We start from the raw sequence: 12,860 nt of genomic DNA on the forward strand, positions 1-12,860 counted from the left end.
AAAGTTATTTTAGACATTTAAATAAAGTTCCATTATGTATAAGTCCTTTTAGTGTTCTTTTTTATCCTTACGTTCTCACTCAGCAGAAGTATACCTTTGAGCAGTTTTCTTTCAGAACAGATAACCTGGGTAGTATCATTTTTGAGTCTTTTATGTCTGAGTACTTATTTCTGAGGTCTTCACAATTGCATGACAACTTGGCTGAATGTAGAATTCTTTTTTTTTTTAATTGCATTTTAGGTTTTGGGGTACATGTGCAGAACATGCAAGATAGTTGCATATGTACACACGTGGCAGTGTGATTTGCTGCCTTCCTCCCCTTCACCCGCATCTGGCATTTCTCCCCATGCTATCCCTCCCAGAATTCTTAAATTATAAATGTTTACCCTCGGAATTCTGTAGGATATGCTTTATTGACATGTGTCTTACAGAGTTGCAGAATTCTGCCAGGAGTGGTGGCTCACACCTATAATCCCAGCACTTTGGGATACTGAGGCAGGCAGATAATCTGATGTCAGGAGTTCAAGACCAGCCTGGTCAACATGGTGAAACCCTGTCTCTCCTAAAAGTACAAAAATTAGCTGGGCACGATGATGGGCACCTGTAATCCCAGCTACTCAGGAGGCTGAGACAGGAGAATCACTTGAACCTGGGAGGCTGAGGTTGCAATGAGCTGAGATCATGCCACTGCACTCTAGCCTGGGTGACAGAGCGAGACTCTGTCTCAAAAAAATAAATAAATAAAATAAAATAACAGAGTTGCAGAATTCTGAGGCCAGCTTGACTTTTGTTCCTTAGAGATAATTTTTTTTTTTTTTGCCTGTATTCTCTTTTTTTAGGCAGTCTTGCTCTATCGCCCAGGCTGTAGTGGGATGATCTTGGCTTACTGCAGCCTCTGCCTTCTGGGTTCAAGCGATTCTCATTCCTCAGCCTCCGGAGTAGCTGAGACTACAGGTTTGTGCCACCACATCCAGCTAATTTTTGTATTTTCAGTAGAGATGGGTTTTACCATGTTGGCCAGGCTGGTCTCAAACTCCTGGCTGCAAGTGATCTGCCCACCTTGGCCTCCCAAAGTGCTGGGATTACAGGTGTGAGCGACTGTGTCTGGCCTATAACATCTTTTCATAGTCCTATGATTTTTCTCCATTTGCTCATCTTTTTTTTTGAGAAGTTCTCACTGGGTCACCCAGGCTATAGTGCAGTGACACAATCACGGTTCATTGTGGCCCCTACCTTCTTGGCTCAAGTGATCCTCCCACCTCAGCCTGCCTTCTGAGTAGCTGGGGCCACAAGCGCTTATGCACTTACCACCACATCTGGCTAATTAAAGAGTTTTTTTTAGAGACAGAGTCTTGTTATCTTGCCCAGGCTGGTCCTGAATTCCTAGCCTCAAGCGATCCTCCTGCCTCAGCCTCCCAAAATGCTGGGATTACAGGCATAAGCCACTGAGCCTGAGCACCACTTGCTCATCTTAATATAGAGAGGTCTATGCTTGTCCAGCTTTTGATAATACTGAAGTGAGGATTGCAGTGGGTTCTATTAGAAACTGCAATGTGGCTTGGCGTCGTGGTGCATGCCTATAATCCCAACACCTTGGGAGGCCAATCACTTGAGGTCAGGAGGTCGAGACTAGCCTGGCCAATATGGTGAAACCCTGTCTCTACTAAAAATACAAAAACAAAACTAGCTGGTCATGTCGACACATGCCTGTAATCCCAGCAACTCAGGAGGCTGAAGCAGGAGAATCACTTGAACCTCCTTGGGAAGTTGCAGTGAGCTGTGATTGTCCCAGTACACTCCAGCCTGGGTGACAGAGCAAGACTCTGTCTCAAAAACAAAACAATACAAAAAATGAACTGTAATGGGTCTGAGTGTATCCCCTATCTTTCCTTTCCACCTCTCTTCACCTAGTCTTCAACCCTGAATAATGGGATGTTGGTAGAATTCTAACCGGTTGATAAGATATTTTATGGAAATGGAATCTTGATCTGACCTCTCCATCTAATTGGGACCTTCTACATTCTAACTAGCCGAAATTCCTCAAAGTTTCTGGCATATGGAAGATTTTCCTCTATTTTTATTCCTTTGATCATTTCAATGTGAATTTAGAATAAGCCAATTTAGAAGCCTGTCCTCACAAAGCCATTTTATTTAAAAACCATGAAATAACATTTTTTCTCTGTGTTAAGAAGGTTAGAAAAAAATGCTCAAGACTCATAATCATATGTACTTTTAACATTTTTTCATAAAAGGTCTCAAATCCCTTGGGAAGCTACATGGTCTAGTGGGAATTGGGAGAATGGATTCTGATTGCAATATGTAATTTCATTGCAGCTTTCAACAAACTATTTGAACTTCAGATTCTATAATCTTAGATTTTCTTATGTCATAGTGTGGCAGAGAAAGCACTATGGAAAAAAATAAATGTGGAAGCTCTTTGAACTGTTCAAAGATAGATATTAAGGAAATCTGAGGGCTTTTTGTTATTGTTTGAATGCTATTATGGCTTTGAGCACTTTCAGGCTAGCCCAAAGAGTGTGTGCTTAAGGGATAGCAAATGAGGCCAGGTTTCTGGGAAGCCCTGTTATGCAACACAGTTCTGAAGTATAGTTGGGGGAGAGACACTGCTTTGGACACTGTCATCTTGTGGAAGATTCAAGAGAGTAGTAAATGTAGTCTCACTTTTCTGTTAGGTCAAATTACTATGCCAGATTTATCTGAAATTAGTTTGCCTCCCCTCTTTACGGAAATGAAGGCCCCTCAGTGGGTTAATTATGCCTTTGTAAACAACTTTTATACTTCTGGCCAGCATAGACCACAGATGTAGTCTATTTCTGTGAGATGATTTGAAAATGTGCAAAAAGAAACATCTGTATGGTTATCTCAGAAGTTTAAAGAAAATATCTTATTATGCCAGGTAAAACTTTTCAGTTCTATCCCCCTTATGCTATTAACTCTTTCTGTATTTTATTATTCAATTGTTAAATGATATTTCTATATGATTAAGTATGGAATTTTCCTAATCATGGGAAAAGATATTATCTTCACTAAGATCCATGACACTGCAGCTATTTCTGCACTATGGAGCTAAGTGGCTCTCTCTGTCATTAGTCTTAGATGTGTGACTTTTTCGAAGAGATGGACATGAAATGAAGGAATAAGAATTTCTTCCTTAGGCTGGGTGCAGTGGCTCACGCCTGTAATCCCAGCACTTTGGGAGGGCAAGGTGGGTAGATCACTTGAGCCCAGGAGTTTGCAACAAGCCTGGGCAACATAGACAGATCTCATTTCTACAAAACTAGAAAAAATTAGCCAGGCATGGTGCCATGTGCCTGTAGTCCCAGCTACTCAGGGGGCTGAGGTGGGAGGATCACCTGAGCCTGGGGAGGTGGTGGTTGCAGTAAGCTGTGACTGCCCCACTGCACTCCAGCCTGGGCAACAGAGTGAGACCCTGTCTAAAAAAATTTTTTTTCTTCTTTCTGTGCAACATTGTGCAAATACATTACACTTGTAACCTATAGGTCAAAACAGAATAGGGCACCTTAATTGTTCAACAACTGATTAAATACCTGCTGTATGCCAGACACTGCACTAGGAGCTAGATATACATAAGCAGACAGCACATAGTTCCCAGGGGGGGAAGATTAATCAAATACATTAATTACATAATGTGTTATGAAGAAAATATATAGGATACAATAAATGCAAATAAGAGTAGGAGAGGCAAAAAATATTTCTACAGGGCAGGAAGGAAAAGATTATTTGAAGTGACATTTAAATCAAGCCTTAAGATGAGCAGGAATCTACTATGGGAAGAGCAGAATAAACAGAATGTGCTAAGGCTCTGACTTGTGCAAAGACCTAAAAGTCATTTTGAATGGTGGTGATGCAGTGGTTGAGGAGAGAGTGAGATAAAATGAGTTTAGAGTGGAATGGAGTGATTTGATTTATGTTTTAAAATTATTCCCCTATTTTTAGGGGGAATGGGTAGGAGTTTGAGAATGAAAGTAGATAGGATGACAGCAAGACTGAGACAGGGGAGAAAAGAATGAAAGTAGAGAGACCTGTTAGGAGACTATTGTAGTAGCTTGGATTAGGAGGTAGAGGAGATAGAAAGAAGGAAATCCAATTAGCATATATTTGTAAGTAGAGTAGGTAGATCTTATCAATGAACTAGTTAGGGGGGCAGTGAGAGAAAAAGAAAAATCAAGTATGACTCCGAAGTTTCTGGAGCCACTGGGGAATGGTGGTATCATTACAGATGGTGAAGATCAGAGAGAAAGGGATTTGGAGAAGAAAACCTAAGAATTTTTTTTTTTGAGACAGAGTTTTGCTCTTGTCACCTAGGCTACGGTATAGCATGATCTCAGCTCACTGAAACCTCTGCCTCCCAGGTTAAGTGATTTTCCTGCCCCAGCCTCCTGAGTAGCTGGGATTACCGATGCGTACCACCTTGAGTTAATAAACTCAAGGCTTCATATTTACATATTCACTTCATAGTTACTTTTATCACATACAATGTGATTTTTTTTTTTTGAGATGAAATCTCTGTTGCCCAGGCTGGAGTGCAGTGGCATGATCTCAGCTCACTACAACCTCTGCCTCCTGGGTTCAAGGAATTCTCTTGTCTCAGCTTCCCCAGTAGCTGGGGTGCCACTGTGCCTGGCTAATTTTTGTATTTTTAGTAGAGAGAGGGTTTCACCATGTTGGCCAGGTTGGTCTCAAACTCCTGACCTCAAGTGATCCACCTGCCTCAGCCTCTCAAAGTGCTGGGATTATAGACATGAGCCACAGTGGCTGGCCAGAGTTTGGTTTTAGACATGATAAATTCGAAATGCCTGTGATGTATGTAACAATATATCACAACTGGATAGTTGCATGTCTGGAGCTCAGAGGAGAGGACTGAAGACATATTCGGAGTGAACACAACTTTGCACAGTGGCAGTATCATAGCCAATGAGGTTTATCCGAGGCGCGATTATTGCGAATTGAAAACTTTTCCCAATACCCTGCCTTGACGACTTGCAATACAGTCAGCACTGGCAATTTTTGACAGTCTCTACGCAGACTGATAATAAAAAAAATAAAAAATAAAGGAGTGAACACTACCGGGATAATATTTTAGCCCTGGAAATTGGTAAGATCTAAGAAGACAATGTAGAGAGTAGAAACGAGAGCCCATACCAGCACCAATGAGAGGGTAAGGAAAGAAAGAAAAGAAATCCCAGAATTGAACCTGGAGAATTACCCAAACAGTTGTGTTACCAAAAAGAAATGCTGACGCTAGGCGCAGTGGCTCACACCTGTAATCCCAGCACTTTGGGAGGCCGAGGTGGGCTGATCACCTGAGGTCAGGAGTTTGAGACCAGCCTGACAAACATGGAGAAACCCCATCTCTACTAAAAATACAAAACTTAGCTGGGTATGGTGGCACACGCCTGTAATCCCAGCTACTAGGGAGGCTGAGGCAGAATTGCTTGAACTTAGGAGGTGGAGGTTGTGGTGAGCCTAAATTGTGCCATTGCACTCCAGCCTGGGCAACAAGAGCAAAACTCCTTCTCAAAAAGAAAAGAAAAGCTGAAAGTAATTAAAAGAAGCATGTGGTTTAGAGAGGAAACTGACGACTTATGTTTGGAACTTGACAAGTTTGGGGTCCTGACTGGGTTCCTGTTATTCCTAGTGTGGTGCCTGAGCAAAATATATAGGTCCCTTTTCAAATCTTAATGCTATATTTATAGTTTATTTTATAATTCAATCTTATGGTATCTCCATGAATTTTCAGAATAAAACATCCCTAATCATTCCTGAGTTGGAGTTTGGAATGAGAGAAAACAACTTTGCTAAGATCCATGATGCTGCAGCTGTTTCTGAATTATGCTTCGAAATGGCTATTTCACCAATCTCAGACAACAAGCAGCTATTTTATTTTAGTAATGGACATGAGATGAAGAAAGAAGGATTTGTCCAGTGTTGAGCAAATGCACTTTGCTGGCAGCACAGAAACTGAGGAGAACACAATGTAACAGACATATATAGAGCATCTACCATGTGCCAGGCACTGTGCTAGGCTCTGGGAATAACTCAGAACATGACAGACAAGTATGTGAGTGTACAGACTTTTAAGGGAGATGGAAAAAAGTTAACTTACAAATAAAATAACTACAAATTTTGGTGAGCGCTGTGAAAGAAACAAATACAGGAAATAAGCAGGGGATGGTACTTAGGGTCTGGATAGGATATTTAGGGCAACGTTCCTTGAGGAAGTGACATTTACTGATTCCCAAAGGATGGAGAGTCAATTATACCAAGATTAGGGAGTGATGAGCAACCAAATTGTCTTTTGCAGTATTTGGCCCTGAAAAGCTAAGGCAGGCCAAATAGCTCGTATCGGAATATTCATTAGTGGTGCACCAAGAAGCGAGTTGGTTGGGAGTGGTCTGCTCTCATGGGGAGTATTTCATCACTGACAATTAAAATTAACAAGCACAGGTGGCTCAGGCCTGTAATCCCAGCACTTTGGGAGGCCAAGGCCAGCAGATCACTTGAGGTCAGGAGTTTGAGACCAGCCTGGCCAACATGGCAAAACCCCGTCTCAACTAAAAATACAAAAATTAGCCGGGCATCGAGGAGCATGCTGTAATCCCAGCTACTTGGGGGGCTAAGGTGGGAGTATCACCTGAACCTGGGAGGCAGAGGTTGTTGTGAGCAGAGATTGAGATCTCACCACTGCACTCCAGTCTAGGTGACAGAGAAAGACTCCATCTCGCTGACTCTGTTTCAAATAATAATAATAATAAAATAAATAAATAAATTGCCAGCTGAGCAGGTGGCTCACACCTGTAATCCCAGCACTTTGGGAGGCTGAGGCAGGAAGATTGCTTGAGCTCAGGAGTTTAAGACAAGCCAGGGCAACACAGTGAGACCTCATCTCTCCAAAAAAATAAAATTAGCCAGGCATGGTGCCCCATGCCTGTAGTCCCAGTATTTGGGAGGCTGAGGTGGGAAGATCACTTGAGTCTGCAAGGTTGAAGCTGCAGTGAGCCAAGATCGCATCACTACAATTCAGCCTGGGTAATAGAGCAAGATCCTATCTCCAAATAAATGAATAAAAATAAATAAAATTGCGTCCGCTTCGGCAGCACATATACTAAAATTGGAATGATACAGAGAAGATTAGCATGGCCCCTGTGCAAGGATGACACGCAAATTCGTGAAGTGTTCCATATTTTTTTAAGTTAAAACTTAAAATTATTATTTTAAAAAAATAATAATAAAGAAAAAAGAAATAAATAAAATTGCCTGCACATGGTGTTAATAAAGAGTAGATGAACTTTTGGTCAGTTTTACTATTACTGTAAAATTATCTATGGATCATGCCCCTGTAGCGGGCTGAATGTTGGTCCCCAGAAAGATATTTGCATGTCCAAATCCCCCAAACCTATGGATATCACCTCATATGGCAAAAGAGTTAATATCACTTTATGTGGAAAAACGTGATAAAGAATTTTGAGAATAGGAGCCTGTCCTGGATTATCTGGGTGGTCCTTAAATCCAATGGCAAGTGTCTATAAGAGTGAGACAGAGGGAGATTTGATGGACAGACGAGAAAGTGACAATGGTGTGCAAATTCAAGATAGAAGACATGCTTGGATGAATGGATGGATATAAGGATACATGGATATATAGATGGAGGAACATTTACTAAATAACTGACAAATGATAAATCTGCCATCTTACCAAATGGCTGTAGAAATTTCCATGCTGTACTGCTAAGTTACCCATGATTTTCCTTTTGATGCATAACAGTGACTTTGATCTAAACAGTTTCATTTTTCCTTATGTAAGTATGTAGACATAACTTTCATGCTTGACAAAATGCTCCATAAGTGTTCATATCTCTTTACTTTGTCTTAAAAGAAACTTTTTAAGGAGAGGGATCTTTTCTTTTTAAACATTAATTAATTAATTTTTGAGACAGGGTCTTGCTCTGTTGCCCAGGCTGGAGTGCAGTGATGTGATCATAGCTCACTGCAGCCTTGATCTCCCAGGCGCAAGTGATCCCCGGACTCAAGCAATCCTCCCACCTCACCCTCCTGAGTAGTTGGGACCACAATCATGCAACACCATGCTTGGCTAATTTAATAAAAAATTTCTTTTTTAGAGACAGGATCTCACTATGTTACTCAGGCTGGGTCTTGAACACCTGAGATCAAGTGATCCTCTTGCCTCAGCCTCTCAAAGTGTTGAGATTGTAGCAAGAGCCACCGTGTCTGGCCTCTTATTTATTTATTTATTTATTTGAGACAGAGTCTTGCTCTGTTGCCAGACTGGAGTGCAGTGGCTCGATCTTGGCTCACTGTAACCTCTGCCTCCTGGGTTCAAGTGGTTCTCCTGCCTCAGCCTCCTGAGTAGCTGGGACTACAGGCACCCACCACTATGCCTAGCTAATTTTTCTATTTTTAATAGAGATGGGGTTTCACCACGTTGGCCAGGATGGTTTCAATCTCTTGAACTTGGGATCAGCCTCCTGAGTAGCTGGGATTACAGGCCCGCCACCATGCCCAGCTAATTTTTGTATTTTTAGTAGAGATGGGGTTTCTCCATGTTGGTCAGGCTGGTCTTGAACTCTCGACCTCGTGTATATAGCTTGGACTGAATAACTCACTTTTTTTTTTTTTGAGGAGTCTCACTCTGTTAACCATGCTAGAGTGCAGTGACGAGATCTCAGCTCACTGCAAGCTCCGCCTCCCAGGTTCCAGTGATTCCCCTGCCTCAGCCTCCCCAGTAGCAAGATTACAGATGTGCCACCACGCCTGGCTAATTTTTGCATTTTAGTAGAGACATGGTTTCACCATGTTGGCCAGGCTGGTCTTGAACTCCTGACCTCAGGCAATCTGTCCACCTCAGCCTCCCAAAGTACTGGGATTATGGGCATGAGCCACCATGCCCAGCCTGAATAACTCACTTCTAACATATGGATATAGAAATATTAATAACAAGATGTCACTTCAGAGATTAGATTACAAAAAGACCGTAGCTTCTTGAAAACTCTCTCTTGTTCTTTGCTCTGAGGAAGACAATTAGTATGTTATGAGCTGCTCTATGGAGAAACCTCCAGTGAAAAGCTGTGAGGAACTGAGGTCTTCATTCCAACACCTCATGGGTTTAAAACTAAGTTCTTCCAATAACCATGGGTGAGCTTGGAAATAGATTTTCCCACCAATTTCATGAGTGACCTTGCTAGAGGCACCCAGCTAATCAGCACCCAGATTCCTGACTTAAAGAAACTGTGAGACAATCAATGTTTGTTGTTTTAAGGCACTAAGTTTTGGGGTAAGTTGTTAGTAGCAATAACTAAGTAACAATACCAATAATATAAATTGAAGCACTAAAATAGAATAGAGGAAGGAAATAAAATCAATAGGTTGTATTTTTTTTTTTTTTTTTTGAGACAGGGTCTCATTCTGTCACCTAGGCTGGAGTACAGTGGCATGATAATGGTTCACTGCAGCCTCCACCTCCTGGGCTCAAGCGATCCTACCTCAACCTCCTAAGCTGCTGGGACTATGAGCACACACCATTATGCCCAGCTAACTTTTTTTTTTTTTTTTTAAGAGATGGGTTTCAACAGATTTTCACTATGTTGCCCATGCCAGTCTCCAACTCCTAGGCTCAAGCAATCCACCCGCCTCCACCTCCCAAAGTGTGGGATTACAGGCATGAGCTGCCATGCCTGGCCAATAGGTTGTAGTTTTTGATTGTTTACTGCTTTTGAAACAGAGTCTTGCTCTGTCACCCAGGCTGGAGTGCAGTGGCGGGATCTTGGCTCACTGCAACCTCTGCCTCCAGGTTCAAGCAATTTTCCTGCCTCAGCCTCCCAAGTAGTTGGGATTACAGGCGCATGGCACCACCCCCAGCAAATTTTTTTGTATTTTTTGTAGAAACGGGGTTTCAACATGCTGGCCAGGCTGGTCTCAAACACCTGACCTTATGATCCACCTGCCTCAGCCTCCCAAATTGCTGGGATTATAGGCGTGAGCCACCACCAAAAGTCATGCCTTGTAGTTTTTTTTATAGCTTCTTAGACATCAAATCATACTCACTAGATTCCTTATTAGTGGCTAATTTAATCCAGTTTATGTTGACTCTTAATAGTTTTACTTTCAGGGGCCACCTATAGACCAACTTCTGGATGAATCTAACTATTGACTCCAACATTCTGTGTATATATATACTGACAACTAAATATTTATTGATTGATTCATACATAAATTCATCATGTCTACTGGAGACTCAAAAATGGCACCCAAAATGGCATACTAATTCCCTTGGTCTTTATTTTGTTTGCTTGTTTGTTTTTTGAGATGAAGTCTTGCTCTGTCGCCCAGGCTGGAGGGCAATGGCGCAATCTCGGCTCACTGAAACTTCCGCCTCCCAGGTTGCCGGGTTCTCAAAAATACAAACAAAATAAAACTGCTTTTTTCTTCTTACAGAAAAGAAATATATGTTTAATGTAGACATTTAGAGAAATAAACAAAAAAAGGAAAGTGAAAGTCACTTTATTTTTTTTTTTGAGACAGAGTTTGCTTTTGTTTCCCAGGCTGGAGTGCAATGGTGCCATCTCAGCTCACTGCAACCTCTGCCTCCTGGGTTCAAGCGATTCTCCTGCCTCAGCCTCCCGAGTAGCTGGGATTACAGCACACGCCACCATGTCTGGCTAATTTTTTATTTTTAGTAGAGACAGGTTTCACCATGTTGGCCAGGCTGGTCTCGAACTCCTGACCTCAGGTGATTGATCCACCACCTCGGCCGCCCAAAGTGCTGGGATTATATGTGTGAGCCACTGCCCCTGGCCAAAAGTCACTTTTGAATCCACCACTTAGAGAGGACTGCTATTGAGGTTGAATGTACTTTCTTTTTTTGAGATGGAGTCCCACTCTGTCACTCAGGCTGGAGTGCAGTGGTGCCATCTTAGCTCACTGCAGCCTCTGCCTCTCAGGCTCAAGTGATTACTCCTGCCTCAGCCTCCAGAGTAGGTAGAATTACAGGCACCCGCCACCATGCCCAGCTAATTTTTTATATGGGATTTCACAATGTTGGCCAGGCTGATCTCAAACTCTGGACCTCAGGTGATCTGCCTGCCTTGGCCTCCCAAAGTGCTGGGAATACAGGCGTGAGCCACAGTGCTGCAACTGAATGTGCTCTTGAATTTCAGTTGACAGCATTTGCCTGTCTTTCAAAACTTGGGAAAACACTCTATACTTGGTTAACCAGATAGTTGATTTCTTTAAAACTCAGTTTCCATGGGGGCCACGGTGGCTCCAGCCAGTTGTCCTGGTGCTTGAGGAGTCGAGGCCATGAGTTCAAGGCCAACCTGAGCAACGTTACATGCTCTCATTGATTGACAAAAATGAAAAAAAAACAAAAAACAAAAAAAACCCTCAGTTTCCTTAATGAAATATCTGAAAGTTTTGCTTTATATATCTAAAATTTAATGACTCAGTATCACAAACATTTACGATTTAGTACTAGCCTTGGCAACATGGCAAAACCCTAGCTCTTAAAAAAAAAAATACAAAAATTAGGCTGGACACTGTGGCTCACACCTGTAATCCCAGCACTTTAGTAGGTGGAGGCAAGTGGATTATCTCAGGGCAGGAGTTCGAGACCAGCCTGGCCAAGATAGTAAAACCTGTCTCTACTAAAAAATACAAAAATTAGCCAGGCACAGTGGCTCATGCCTATAATCCCAGTACTTTTCAAGGTCAAAGTGGGCAGATCACAAGGTCAGGAGTTTGAGACCAGCCTGGCCAACATGGTGAAACCCTGTCTCTAGTAAAAATACAAAAATTAGCAGGGCATGGTGGCGAGCGCCTGTAATCCCAGCTACTCCAAGGCAGGAGAATCGCATGAACCTGGGAGGTGCAGGTTACAGTTCTGTAACCTGGTCAACAGAACAAGGCTCCTGTCAAAAAAAAAAAGTAATTAATTAATTAAAATTAAAAATACAAGAATTAGTCAGGCATGGTGGCTTGTGCTTGTAGTTCCAGCTACTTCGGAGGCTGAGGTCAAAGGATTGATTGAGCCTGGGAGGTGGATGCTGCAGTGAGCCCAGATCGCACGATTGCACTCAAACCTGGGCAATAGAGTGAGACTCTATCTCAAAAAAAAAAAAAAAATTTAGTACCACTTACTGATGTTATAAGCAGTATACTAGACAATTTTATTTCCATTATTTTATTTAAACCTTGCTAAACCTTGTGTGTTGGGTACTAATATTAACCTCAGTTTTCAAATGAGTAAACTAAGGTTTAGAGAGGTTAAGTAATCTGCCCAAACAAGATCATAAAAGATAAGGAGTTTCATTAAAGGGATTCCATCCCAGTTCTGTTTGGCTATAAAATTTATGCTCACACCACTCTGCTAGTTTCTCCCTCAAACTTTTTCCGATTATACTTTTTCATAAAAGCAAAACATCATTTAAAAAAAACTTTCATAGTCAGAAAAGTCGTCACATTCCAGTTATTAAAAGACGAACCCAATTTATCCATACCTCTGTATCATTCCTTTGAAAGTTTTTGAAGTTAGTGCCTTCAGGCAAAAAATTTAAGATCTAAAAGAAATATACATTAATAAAATTCTTTTCCTGCTAAAATAAAACAGTGAATGTTACCAGTGATTTGCCCCATTTTGAAACTGGAACTATCATCAGAGAGCCAATTTCCATTTATATAAAACTACATAATACTGTTTCTGATTATAATTTCTGTAAAGTTATAGTTAACTGTTACAGTTGAAAACTAGATTTTTTTCAGCAAAATTTCCTGTGGTTGTATGGTTTTATTATAATGAAATAAATG

The 12,860-nt window shown here is 41.5% G+C and overlaps 1 long non-coding RNA gene and 2 other non-coding genes across 3 annotated transcripts in view; 2 read left to right on the forward strand and 1 right to left on the reverse strand.

The window, feature by feature from the left end:
- Positions 1-12,860, reverse strand: part of LOC144582648 (uncharacterized) — a 59,276-nt gene that overhangs the window by 36,905 nt on the left and 9,511 nt on the right. The window lies entirely within an intron of this gene.
- Positions 4,928-5,068, forward strand: LOC118154144 (U4 spliceosomal RNA). The gene has a single exon (XR_004744041.1). It is a non-coding gene; the product is annotated as a U4 spliceosomal RNA (small nuclear RNA).
- LOC118154195 (U6 spliceosomal RNA) lies at positions 7,126-7,230 on the forward strand. The gene has a single exon (XR_004744088.1). It is a non-coding gene; the product is annotated as a U6 spliceosomal RNA (small nuclear RNA).

Source organism: Callithrix jacchus, chromosome 5 (genome assembly GCF_049354715.1).
Source record: "Callithrix jacchus isolate 240 chromosome 5, calJac240_pri, whole genome shotgun sequence".
NCBI lineage: Eukaryota > Metazoa > Chordata > Mammalia > Primates > Cebidae > Callithrix > Callithrix jacchus.